At 43.7% G+C, this 11,051-nt stretch overlaps 1 pseudogene; it reads right to left on the reverse strand.

Moving 5' to 3' along the window:
* Positions 1-6,019: 6,019 nt before the first annotated feature.
* On the reverse strand, positions 6,020-7,538 carry LOC103222212 (heterogeneous nuclear ribonucleoprotein L pseudogene; annotated as a pseudogene).
* Positions 7,539-11,051: the final 3,513 nt, after the last annotated feature.

An 11,051-nucleotide genomic window follows, 5' to 3' on the forward strand; every position in this document is an offset into this window, starting at 1 on the left:
TCTTCTTCCTTAAAAAAAAAAAAAAAAAAAAAAATCTATCTCTTAGGCCAGGTGTGGTGGCCTATACCTGTAATCCTAGCACTTTGGGAGGCCGAGGCGGGAAGATCACCTGAGGTCAGGAATTCGATACCAGCCTGGCCAACATGGCAAAACCCCATCTGTACTGAAAAAAAAAAAAATACAAAAATTAGCCAGGCTTGGTGGCACGTGCCTCTAATCCCAGCTACTCAGGAGGCTGAGGCAGAAGAATCACTTGAATCTAGGAGGCAGAGGTTGCAGTGATTAGGAGACTAGGAGCCGAGATTATGCCACTGCACTCCAGCCTGGGCAATAGAGGGAGACTCCATCTCAAATAAAATGAAATAAAATAAAATAAAATAAAAAATATCTATCTATCTGTCTATCAATCAGCTATCTATCTATCTACTTATTTAGAGACTGAGTTATGAGACTGGCTAATTTTTGTATTTTTGGTAGAGATGAAGTTTCATCATGTTGCTAAAGTTGGTTTTAAACTCCGGGGCTCAAGCGATCCACCCGCCTCCACCTCCCAAAGTGCTAGGATTACAGGTGTGAACCATCGTGCGTGGCCAGGGATCTTCTTGTTGTGTCATCCCATAGTGAAGAGTGGCAAGGCAAAGAGAGAGACAAAAAGAACAGGAATAAGTGAACCCACTCTCTCAGTAATGGCATTAATCCATTCATGAGAGCAGATCACTAGCAACATAGACAAGGTCTCACTCTGTTGTCCAGGCTGGAGTTCAGTAATACAAATATAGCTCAGTGCAGCCTCAGCCTTCTGGGGTCAAGTGACCCTCCTATCTCAGCCTCCTGAGTAGCAGGGACTACAGGTGTATGCCGCCACATCTGTCTAATTTTTTTTATTTTTTGTAGAGACGGGGTCTCTCTGTATTACCCAGGCTGGTCTGAAACTCCTGGGCTAAAGTGATCTTCCCACTTTAGCCTCCCAAAGTGCTGGGATAAGATTACAGGTGTGAGCCACCTCATCCAGCCCTAAACATCTCTTAAAGGTTTCACCTGTTAATACTGTTGTAATGGCAATTAAATTTCAACATAAGCTTTGGTGGGGACAAACATCAAAACCAGAGCACCGGGCAAGTGTGAAGGCAATGACAGTATGTATGAGCTAACAGGATACAGAGTATTTCTGGAGCATATATACCAGAAGCGTATTCCAAGAGATTTGTAGCATCAGAAAGACTTTCTAAAAAACTTCCCTAAAATGATGTCTCAGCTAAGACCTGAAGGAGGAGCAGGAGGTGGCTGGGTGAAGGAGAGATAGCGGGGGTGCCAGGTAGTTGGAATAGTAGAAGCAGCTTTCCAGAGATGAGAGACATCAGAGCATCTGAAGGAATGAAAATAAGCTCAGTATGACGACCACAGGGATTATGAAGGTATGAGGCTAATGAGGGAAGCAGGGACCTGATCCCAAAAGGGCCTCTAAATGACATGAAGGAGGCTGGACCTTATAAGAGGCATGGGATCGTATAAGAGAAAGGATCAGATGGGCATCTTGAGAAGATCACAGTCTGGATCAATAGTAACAAAACAGACTAGAAAGGACTTGGTGAACCATTAGCTAGATTTGGGGTTACAGAAGGGCACGAAGACTCCCAGGTGCCTGACTTGGGTGCCATAAAACAAGAGGAAGGGAGGTTGGGAAGGAAAATCTAAATTTTATTTTGGACTTGTTGATTTTGAGGGACATTCAAGGGGAGCTATTCAGTAGGTGCTTGCATATACATTCCACCTGGAGATGGAATAGAGTTATTGGCGTGTGGGACCTACACAGTGCAGAAATCATGCGAGTGGATGAGATCGGGTAAGCGAGTTTGCAGGGTGAGAAGAGATCTGTGGATAGAAACTCAGGGGATTCCAACATTTAAGGTTCAGGCAGGGGAAGAGGACTCTGTAAAAGAGGCTGGGAAGGGACAGTTAGAGGTAGGAGGAAGACTCAGAGCAAGAAATCATGCACTCTAAAGATCTCCAAAGAAGAGGGCAAGGTCAAGTGTGTCAAATGCCTTGGAGAGGTTCGGCGAGATAAGGATTGAGAAGTGGCCATAGAGTTTGGCAAGGATAGTTTCGGCAGAGAGATGAGGGTGGGAGTGGGCCGACTGCAGTAGGAGTGGGTGGAGCCGTGGGAGGTGGGGAAGAGACTTCAAGTCAATGAAGTGAGGAGGCCAAAGCCATCCTTGATGGTAGAGCAGTGTCCAAGCCAGCCAGGGGTGGGTCCATGGAAAGACAGACGGAGTCCATGGCTGCAGGAGGAGAATGCTAGTAGTTAAAAAGGTGAGACCCAGCTAGGGGAACAGAAATGTTTAGGGGTTAAAGACGAGTGCTTCTGGCTGGTAAAGGATCCTGAACCACCGAGCACATTCACTTCTGTTGCCCTTATTAATCTTAAGCATTGGTTATATTCACCCAGACAGGAAGCAGGAGTTCTCTAAGTGTTATTTAAGTGACCGGTGAATAGGAATTATTGAGTACTTACTATGGGCCACGTGCTGGAGTTACAAATGTAAATAGGTGCCTGCTCTTGAGTATCTCATATCCTTTGAAATACCTGCATTGAAAAAGGCAGAGTAAAACTGGATTGATTTCCAAAGCATCAAAAACAGTAAGGAATGTAGATTTTAATAAAATCTCACTTGTGTTTTGTTAAATTGGGTTCAGAGAAAAACGAATCTCATGAAGTTTCGCCTCTACAATTCACATTCCCAAGGTCTGAGGGGTCAAACGGAAATGAAGGCGAACTCAAATCTAGAGTTCTGTGAGAGTGGGATTTGGGTCAGGGCAGATGGAGAAACAGACCACGAGGCCGGGGTGGGAAACTCGGGCTGGTAGGGCTGTTAGGACAAGCTTGAGATCAAGTTTACATGGTCTTATGCCAGATGGATATGGATTACAAATGGGAAAACGGCTTTTGGTTTATTTGTTGTATACCTTTAGGAGAAAAAAGTGATTCTACATGAAAATACTAAAAGGGCCGGGCGAGGTGGCTCATGCCTATAATCCCAGCACTTTGGGAGGCCGAGGCGGGCAGATAATGAGGTCAGGAGATCGAGACCATTCTGGCCAACATGGTGAAAGCTAGTCTATACTTAAAATACAAAAATTAGCTGGGCATGATGGCGCGATCCTGTAGTCCCAGCTACTCTGGTCGCTGAGGGAGGAGAATCACTTGAACCCAGTAGGCGGAGGGTGCAGAGCACCGAGATCATGCCACTGCGCCATCAGCCTGGTGACAGAGAGAGACTCTGTCTCAAAAAAAAAAAAAAGAATATACTAGAGGGAAATAAACTATAAGTGTTAACAGTGATTACCTTTTGGTGGAGTGATTAGGAGTGATTTCACTTTCCTCATAACTTTTCATATTTTAAATATTTGTGATGAATAATACTAATTTTATAATCTGAGAAAAGATGCTCTTTTTCGAATGCAAAAGAAAATATCAAAAAGAGGCACAATACCGGGAGTGGCGGCTCATGCCTGTAATTCCAGCACTTTGGGAGGATAAGGCAGGAGGACTGCCTGAGCCCAGGAGTTACACACCAGCCTGGGCAACACAGCAAGACCTTGTCTCTACAAAATGCAAAAAAAAAGTAGCTGGGCATGGTGGCATGCACCCGTGGTCCCAGCTACTCGGGAGGCTGAGGTGGGAAAATCACTTGAGCCCAGGAGTTTGAGGTTATAGGGAGCTGTGTTTGAGCCCTTGCACTCCAGCCTGGGCAACAGATGCCTGAAAAAGAGAGACACAGAGAGAGAGAGAGAGGCAGGTTTGTGTTCCAGTGCAGTGACCAAAATGAAAACAAAGAAACAAAAAAAGATACTGGATGATAACATCGCTTCATCAAAAACAAAAAATGTAGAAGATTGCATTGGTAGGAGCACTATTCAGAAATGACACCGAAGACCTAAAAACCACATGCCATGATTAACCTTGTCACAAACGAGGGGTGGTCCTAGGCATTTTCTTTAATGTATTTGTCAATATATAAAATCTAGAAATAATCGATCTGAAAGAAATGGTGTGATTGTGTGTCAGCCCTGCACACATTGCCTCTAGAAGAGGAAGATGACTTGTCCAGGTTTGTACAGTTATTATCTACATTTTTCTGATCATGTGATATTTAATTTTATCTTGAAAGTCTTCAAATTATGAGGTAGAAAGTGCACTATGATAACAAATGAATATTGAGTTATAGCTGCTGGAGCTCCAAAAAATTAAGTTATAATTCTTCTTCTTTTTTCTTTTTTATTTGAGACAAAGTTTCACTCTTTTTGCCCAGGTTGGCTGGAGTGCAGTGATGCGACCTCGGCTCACTGGAACCTCCACCTCGCGGGTTCAAGTGAGTCTCCTGCCTCAGCCTCCCAAGTTGCTGGGACTACAGGCACCCGCCACTCTGCCCAGCTAATTTTGTATTTTTAATAGAGACAGTGTTTCACCATGTTGGCCAGGCTGGTCTCGAGCTCCTGACCTCAGGTGATTCGACAGCCTTGGCCTCCCAAAGTGCCAGGATTACAGGCCTGAGCCACTGTGCCCAACCAAGTTACAATTCTTAATTGTGACATTTTTATTGATGAAAAGAAAATGATTTGATGTCTCTGATAAGAGAGTGATATATTCTAAAATAAAGACTCATTACTAACTGAAAAAGAGTTTTTAAAGTTTAATTTGTTTGGTAAGAGGGAAGTAATCTCTAAAAGATATGGTTGGCTATTCTTAAATTCAATTATAATGAGTATTTGTGGGAAGGGAGATAGATGGAAATGTGTTTTGGGAATGTATTCTCATTTTCAATACGATTCCCTTTTATTAACCTCATGGGAAGGGGGCCTGCTTTCCCTTGTACTGAATCTCTAGACAAAAGAGTAAAGTGTCCTTCCTGCAAGTTGCTGCCAGTGCAGGCAGGTCAGGGAATCTGCTGCCGCTGGTAGGGAAGACAAGCTTGCAGCTTTCCACACCCATTCCTGAATTGTGAGAAAGGAAACTTACCTAGAAGCTGGAAGGAATCCAGAAAACATGAGCAAACCCACAGCTTCTTCCTTGATAGAAAGGCGTGTCCACTCATTTCTTAGGTCTACTGAAGCCTTGAGAAGATTAATTGAGGGTTTGCCTGCCTCGGAGGCATTTCACCTGGGCAGGCTGTGTCCTGATCAGCAATGTTTTAGGCTGTCAGGACAGACAAACACTTAGGCACTCTGTGTGTGAAATCCCAAAACCACAGCTGCTGACCCAGGATTTTGTAGACCCTCTCCCCTCTTTAGGGCCAGAGAGCCCCAGCAGTGAAAAGCCCAAGGAAGGTTTTGTTTTCCTTGTCATGTCTTTCAAATAAATTAGGGAGAATGAGCACAGCTAAATTTGAGAAATTATTGGCACAGCCGTCAGTTAAATCCTCCAGATAGAAACACATTTTTCTTTCTTTCTTTCTTTTTTTTTTGCTGTGTTTATTTTCCATACAATTTTATTGAAATGTGCCAAGAGTACATGGGCAGCATAAATGCATGAACAGGAAAAAAAAAATCACATATACAATAATTTTTTTTTTTTTTTTTTTTTTTTTTGAGACAGAGTCTTGCTCTGTCGCCCAGGCTGGAGTGCAATGGCACGATCTCGGCTCACTGCAACCTCCGTCTCCCGGGTTCAAGTGATTATCCTGTCTCAGCCTCCCAAGTAGCTGGGACTACAGGCGCCCGCCACCACGTCCGGCTAATTTTTGTACTTTTAGTAGAGACGGGGTTTCGCCATGGCTGGTCTCGAACTCCTGGCCTCAGATGATCCGCCCACCTTGGCATCCCAAAATGCTGGGCTTACAGGCGTGAGCCACCGCTCCTGGCCTTGCACAATAATTTTTTAAAAGTGAAGAAGTGAAGGTTAATCTTGGGAGATATCAGGTCCCCTCTGGCTCCCCTTGCAGACTTCCAGTGTTCCAGTGTTTCCATTAAGGTTAAGCCTCTACAAACCTAGCATTCCAAAAAAAAAAAAAAAAAGGCATAAAGGAAAGAGAAATGTCTTCCCGCTCAGATGGGACTCTTCCTAGGCACCTAATTAGGAGGCATGCTGAGCGGTGGAGAAACACAGCTTCAGAGTGTGAGGGTATGGACCATCTGGGTTTTTCATCTGGCAGTGGTGCCCGGAGTCGCCAGGGCATCGCTCTGGGGTTCCCATTCCAGCAGCCCAGAGCAGCTGCGCCCACTTTTGCCTAAGAATACTTTCCCAGAGGATGGCCGCTTCACGCCCAGCACATTGCACATCTCAGCCACCTCCCGCGGGGCGTTGAAGAACCGCAGCACGTTGCTGGGGTGCTGGATGCGGTTCTGGGGTGCTGGATGCGGTTCTTGGCTGCCCGCTCCGGGGTGGGAACCGATTGTTCGGGATTCACTGAAGTCTGTGTAACTGCAAGACCTGACTTCCAACCCGCATGACTGACCGGGTATGATGCCTGGCTGCTTGGAGACAGACATTCGGCTTCTGTCCAAACATGAAATTGTTGTTGAGGTAGGTAGTGGCCCGGTCCACAGCGTAGCCATATCCACCACGGCGGTCCCCGGCTTGCTTTTCATGAATTTTACCTTCTCCGCATTGCTATACAAGCAGAAAACACTGAACACTTGGTCACAGTTCATCTTAGATTGATCCAAGCCATAGGCCATGAGCACAGGGCTGTCGGCGTGAGGGCCATGCTCGGGTGGTGGGGGAAGGGTGGGGGTGCCCATAGTGGGGGCCGTAGCGACTTGGGCCCCGACGGTGACTCCCCCCACTGGTGGACCCATCCCTCTCCCTTCTTAGTGAGGTGGGGGGCTGGGGGGCCGTAGCCCTCATCATGGTAATGGCTGTGATACCCGCCGTAGGGACCTCCATATTCTGTGGGGTGATCTCCCAGGAGAGGGGGCTGCCTCTGGCGTTTGTTTGAGTTGCTGCCAGGGTCACCTTGCACTGAGATTGCGGTTTGTGTAGTCCCAAGTATCCTGATCATTCTTGAACACATTCAAGCGTGTAGGCTTCGCGTACTCATCTTCAGAGTGCAGCAGTCAGAATAGATTTCAGCCCCATGGAGCGAGGCCTTGGCCCACCGGGCCCTTTGAACACAGTCAGATTCCACCGTGGCCTGAACTCCATTCTTCCGGAAAATGACAATTCTCTGGACAGGGCCACAAGGATTACAGATAGCGTAAAGAACATCCGTGGTGATCTGGGGTTCAGGATGGTAAAGAGAAAGAAGCACACGGTTCATGCTCCGGGAGTCACCGAGTTCGGGGCGGGAGATCTTCTGGCGGGTAGAGTAGTTGACAAAAGCTGGGTGACCGGCAATGTATATTTGGTTGTCGGCTGTGTAGTTCCCTGTGTTGCAAGCCCCCGGCATGTCTTCAAATTCCACCAGTGCTTGTCTCTTTTTAAGCATTATCATCACATAGCTGATGGCTCCAAATTCCTGCAAGGCCTCCACAAGGTCAGCTTCCACTACACTGCCAATTAGGCCCCTGATGTGGACAACTGGGGAGGCAGGGGTTTTGTGTGGGTCATAACAGTTCTCCTTAGAGATTAAGCTTCCGTCGGATGGAATTCCCCACTCCAGAGGACAGGGCCGCTGCCCATCCCTTCCGCTCCCTCAACCTCCCACCAGGCAGGGCGGGAGACACATTTTTCTTTTATGAAATAAAATCTGAGTTGAGAGCCCATCTGAGATTTTTCAGTACCTTTTGGAGTCAATTTAAAAATCCCAGGGCAGGGGAGGCGCGGTGGCTCGTGCCTGTAATCCCAGCACTTTGGGGGACAAGGCGGGCAGATCACCTGAGGTCAGGAGTTCAAGACCAGCCTGGCCAATAGGCCTTGGCCAGCCACGGCAAACCCTGTCTCTGCTGAAAAATACAAAAAATTAGCCAGACGCAGTGGCGCGTGCCTGTAATCCCAGTTTCTAGGGAGGCTGAGGCAGGAGAATTGCCTGAACCTGGGAGATGGAGGTTGCGGTGAGCTGACATCATGCCACTACACTCCAGCGTGGGCAACAGAGCATGACTTCGACTCAAAAAACAAAAAGTGCGACTGCAGGTGTCTATCAGGGTAATGTGGTGGAGTTTCTTCCAAGCGACTCAGAGCTTGACAAATCCGGTCACAGTGAGAAAAACATTGGTAAAGTTGTCCAAAAGAGCAGACAAGGTCATTCAAGGTATTTGACCCACTTTTAGGAGTTAAAGCAAAGAGCTAATTATTCAGGATTTAAAAAAAAAGATTTTTAGCATTATTGTACATACCCTTTTGTGTAAAGTGTAAGGTAAGGACCACACTTTTTTTTTTTTTTTTTTTTTTTTTTGGCATGGTGTCTTTGTTGAATATCGATTGATCATCAATGGAAGGGCTTATTTCTGGATGTTCTATTCTATTCCACTGGTCCATAAGTCTATGCTTAGGCCAATACAAAATTGTCTTGATAACAGTGGCTTTACTCATATAGTAAGTTTTGAAATCAGCTAGTTTAAGTTCAACTTTATTTTTCAAAATTGTTTGGCTTAAGTTTTTTTGCATTTCTGTATAACTTTTAGGGTCATCTTGTCAAATTCTATTTTTAAAGCCTGATGAGATTTGATAGGGATACATAGAATCTATAGATCAATTTAGGAAAAATTTCCCTCTATAATATTGAGTCTTCTGATCAATGTACATGGTATGTCTCTCCATTTACTCAGCTCTTCAGATAAATATCTTAGCAATGTTTTGTGTTTTTTAGTGTATAGCTATTGCACTTTATTTGCTAAATTTATTCTCAAGTATTTTATTCTCTTTGATACTGTTGTGAATAAAATTATTTTTTAATTTCATCTTACTATATTGAAATACAATTAATTTGCATGTAGTGAGCTTGAGTCCTGTGACCTTGCTGATCTCGTTGATTAATGCTAGTAATTTTTTTTTTTTTGTAGATTCCTTGGGGTTGTCTACATACAGAATCATGTTGCCTTTGAATAAATATACCAACCTTTATACCTCTTTCCCAATCTATATATATTTTATTTGTTTTTCTTGCATTATTTCATTGGCCAGAACCCCAAGTACAGTAAGTCCTCCCTTAAGACCATTGATAAATTCTTAGAAACTGTGACTTTAAGCAAAAAGACATTTTGCTCAAAGTCTTTTTTTTTTTTTTTTTTTTTTTTTTTTGGTAGCTGGGACTATATGTGCATGCCACCATGACTAGCTATTTTTATTTTTTGTAGTGACAGGGTCTTGCTATGTTGCCCAGTCTGGTCTTGAACTTCTAGGCTCAAGTGATCCTCCCGCCCGCTACCTCTCAAAGTGCCTAGATTACAGGCATGAGTCACTGTGCCCAGCCTCAAAGTAATTTATTTATAACATTGACGAGAAAAAAAATTGGTATGTTTTAAGTCATTTTGCTTAAAGTCACAGTTTTCAAGAACCTATTGACATTACATGAGGACTTACCATACAATGTTGAATAAAAGGGCTGAGAGCAGATTCCCTTGCCTTGTTCCCAATCTTAGAGTAAAACCATTTGATCTTTTGCTTTCTTATTATTTTAAAAATTGTAGTAAAATATACATAACAAAATGTGCTCTTTTAACTATTTTGAAGTGTACAGTTCTCGGCATTATGCCCATTTACATTGTGTAATCATCATCAGCATCCATTTCTAGAACTTTTTCATCTCCCCAAACTGAAACTCTGTACCTATTAAACCCGAACTCCCCATTCCCCCAGCCCCCTGCAAACACCATTCTACTTTCTGTCTCTATGGATTCCATTATCCCAGGTACCTCATATTAGTGGAATGACAATATTTATCCTTTTGTGTCTGTCTGGTTTCACTTAGCACAGTGTCTTCAAGGTTCATTCACGTTGTAGCATGCCTTGGAATTTTCTTTCTTCTTAAGGCTGAATGATATTTCATTACATATTTATTCTTTTAAGTATAATGTTAGCTGTGGGGTTTTCATAAATGTCTTTCATCGAACTGAGGAACTTTTCTTTTATTCCTAGTTTATTGAGAGATTTTATCCTGAATGTAAATGGGATTTTGAGAAACAGTTTTTCAGCAGCTATTGAGATGACCATGTGGTTTTTCTCTTTTATTGTAACTATAGAGTATAATTACATTAATCAAATATTGACTGTTAAACCAACCTTGCATTCCTGGCGTGAGTCCCACTCAGTCATGGTGCCTAATCCTGTGCTTTTTTCTCAGAGTTATATAGCTTTATAATAGCTCTTACATTTAGGTCTATGATTGATTTTGAGTTACCTTTTGTGTATTATGTAAAGAAGTGGTCTAAAATCATTCCTTTGCATATGGATACCCAGTTATCCCATTTGTTGAAAAGCCTATTCTTTCCCCACTGAATGATCTTGGCACTCTTGTTGAAAATCAATTGACTGTAAACGTAAGGGCTTATTTCTGGAACTTCAGTTCTGTTCCATTGATCTTTATATCTTCCTTATGCTGTACCACACTGTCTTGCTTACTGTAATAACTGTAGTAAATTTTGAAATCAGGAAGTATGAGTCCTTCAACTTTGTTCTTTTTCGAGACTATTTCGGTGAATTTGGGTCTCATATTTCTTAGAGTCCTTTTTAACTTAACTCATCTGGGAAGAATTGCCTTCACTCAGTTGTGGCTTAAGATTATACACTAAAGCAGTGCTTCTTAATTTGGCAGTACATAAGAATTACCTGGGGGGTTTCTATCTTTTATTTTTATTTTTGGAGACCAAGTCTGACTCTGTCGCCCAGGCTGAAGTACAACAGCATGAGCTCGGCTCACTGCAACCTCTGCCTCCCAGGTTCAAGCGATTCTCCCGCCTCAGCCTCCCAAGTAGTTGGGACTACAGGCATGAGCCACCATGCCTGACTAATTTTTGTATTTTTAGTAGGGGTGAGGTTTTACCATGTTGACCAGGCTGGTCTTGAACTCCTGACCTCAAGTGATCTGCCTGCCTCAGCCTCCCAAAGCACTGAGACTACAGGGTTAAGCCACTGTGCCTGGCCTATATAAATTCTTATAGCCTGCACGTTTATT

The sequence above is a fragment of the Chlorocebus sabaeus genome, chromosome 17, assembly GCF_047675955.1.
Source record: "Chlorocebus sabaeus isolate Y175 chromosome 17, mChlSab1.0.hap1, whole genome shotgun sequence".
Taxonomy (NCBI): Eukaryota; Metazoa; Chordata; class Mammalia; order Primates; family Cercopithecidae; genus Chlorocebus; species Chlorocebus sabaeus.